Genomic DNA, 2,298 nt, shown 5'->3' on the forward strand with positions numbered 1-2,298 from the left:
TCACTGGGCTGCAGCTATGGTGTTCTATTCCTTTGTTTTGTTTTCTTTTAATTCATCATTGTCTTTATTTTACAGTAGGAAAACTAAGGCATTTCATGAAAAACGAAGTAAATTGTACAATGCATAATACAGTCAAAGATCTTGACATAGAACTGGTGTCTTAACTATCATTTTTCACCTTTAATCAATAAACATTATTCCTCTTTAAAGACAATGAAAAATTACTCATGTTAAATATAGAAAAAATAAACATCATTAATTAAACACTACATCTGTAACCTCTTTACATTCATTAACACTCAGGAGTAAAAACAATAAAGATTTTTGTTATGGCTTCGTGTTTCTTTAAAATATTAACTAAAATAGATTTCTAATTTGGGAAACATGACTAATGCCATTTGGTTTTAAAAAGAATTGTATCTTAATCATCAAGCTAAAGACACAGCAACAAAACAATGACACGGTCACTTGAAGTGTGTCTCAGTCTAATTTTCACCATCTAGTAAGACACCCTTAAAGTAATTCCAACAGAAACTCTAAGAAATTCATCGGTCAACTTCCAAAGCACGTCAGGGAAGATGCTAAAACAGTGGACATTGAGAACAACAGCAGCAGAACATCTTATTTAAACTTTTGAGGTAATAAAACAATACAGAAGTGGGAACCCTTGTGAAATTTTTTTTCTTGTTTTGGTTAACAAGATCATTAATACTTTACAAACTTCATACATGTGGCACACTGTAAGGTTTAAAGAATAAAATAAGGGCCTTTCTGCCCGTGGACGCCGCTGAAGAAGCATCGTTAAAGTCTCTCTTCTCCCTGCCCTCATGTCTACGTCAGAGTCTCCTAAAGAGCCCAACCGGCAGAGGAAGCTTTTCATTGGAGTGTTGAGCTTTGAAACAACCAATGAGAGCCTGAGGAGTCATTTTGAGCAACGGGGAACGCTCCTGGACGGTGTGGTAATGAAAGTTCCAAATACCAAGCACTCCAGGGTCTTTGGGTTTGTCGCATATGCCACTGTGGAGGAGGTAGATGCAGCCATGAATGCAAGGCCACACAAGATGGATGGAAGAGTTGTGGAACCAAAGAGAGCTGTCTCAAGAGAAGATTCTCAAAGACCAGGTGCCCACTTAACTGTGAAAAATATATTTGTTGGTGGCATTAAAGAAGACACTGAAGAACATCATCACCTAATAGATTATTCTGAATAGTATGGAAAAATCGAAGTGACTGAAATCATGACTGACGGAGGCAGTGGCAAGAAAAGGGGCTTTGCCTTTGTAACCTTTGAAGACCGTGACTCCGTGGATAAGACTGTCGTTCAGAAATACCATACTGTGAATGGCCACAACTGTGAAGTTAGGAAAGTCCTGTCAAAGCAAGAGATGGCGAGTGCTTCATCCAGCCAAAGAGGACGAAGTGGTTCTGGAAACTTTGGTGGTGGTCGTGGAGGTGGTTTCGGTGGGAATGACAACTTCGGTCGTGGAGGAAACTTCAGTGGTCGTGGTGGCTTTGGTGGCAGCCGTGGTGGTGGTGGATATGATGGCAGTGGGGATGACTATAATGGATTTGGTAATGATTGAAGCAATTTTGCAGGTGGTGGAAGCTACATTGATTTTGGCAATTACAACAATCAGTCTTCAAATTTTGGACCCATGAAGGGAGGAAATTTTGGAGGCAGAAGCTCTGGTCCCTATGATGGTGGAGGCCAATGCTTTGCCAAACCATGAAACCAAGGTGGCTATGGCGGTTCCAGTAACAGCAGTAGCTATGGCAGTGGCAGAAGATTTTAATTAGGAAACAGAGCTTAGCAGGAGAGGAGAGCCAGAGAAGTGACAGGGAAGCTACAGGTTACAACAGATTTGTGAACTCAGCCAAGCACAGTGGTAGCAGGGCCTAGCTGCTACAAAGAAGACATGTTTTAGACAAATACTCATGTATATGGGAAAAAACTCGAGAACTGTATTTGTGATTAATTGTATAACAGGTTATTTTAGTTTCTGTTCTGTGGAGTGTAAAGCATTCTAACAAAGGGTTTTAATGTAGATTTTTTTTTTGTACCCATGCTGTTGATTGCTAATTATAATAGTCTTATCGTGATGCTGAATAAATGTCTTTTAAAAAAATAAAATAAAACAAGCAAGAGAGCTCCCTGAAATAAGAAACACTGCATTATAATAACTTTTTTTTTTTTTTTTTTTTTTTTTTGAGATAGAATCTCCCTCTGTCGCCCAGGCTGGAGTGCAGTGGTGCAATCTCGGCTCACTGCAACCTCAGTCTCGCGGATTCAAGCGATTC

The 2,298-nt window shown here is 39.5% G+C and overlaps 1 pseudogene; it reads left to right on the forward strand.

Annotated features, from left to right (window-relative positions):
• The first annotated feature begins 827 nt into the window (after nucleotides 1-827).
• LOC104672525 lies at nucleotides 828-1,942 on the forward strand (annotated as a pseudogene).
• Nucleotides 1,943-2,298: the final 356 nt, after the last annotated feature.

This window comes from Rhinopithecus roxellana, chromosome 7, assembly GCF_007565055.1.
Source record: "Rhinopithecus roxellana isolate Shanxi Qingling chromosome 7, ASM756505v1, whole genome shotgun sequence".
Taxonomy (NCBI): Eukaryota; Metazoa; Chordata; class Mammalia; order Primates; family Cercopithecidae; genus Rhinopithecus; species Rhinopithecus roxellana.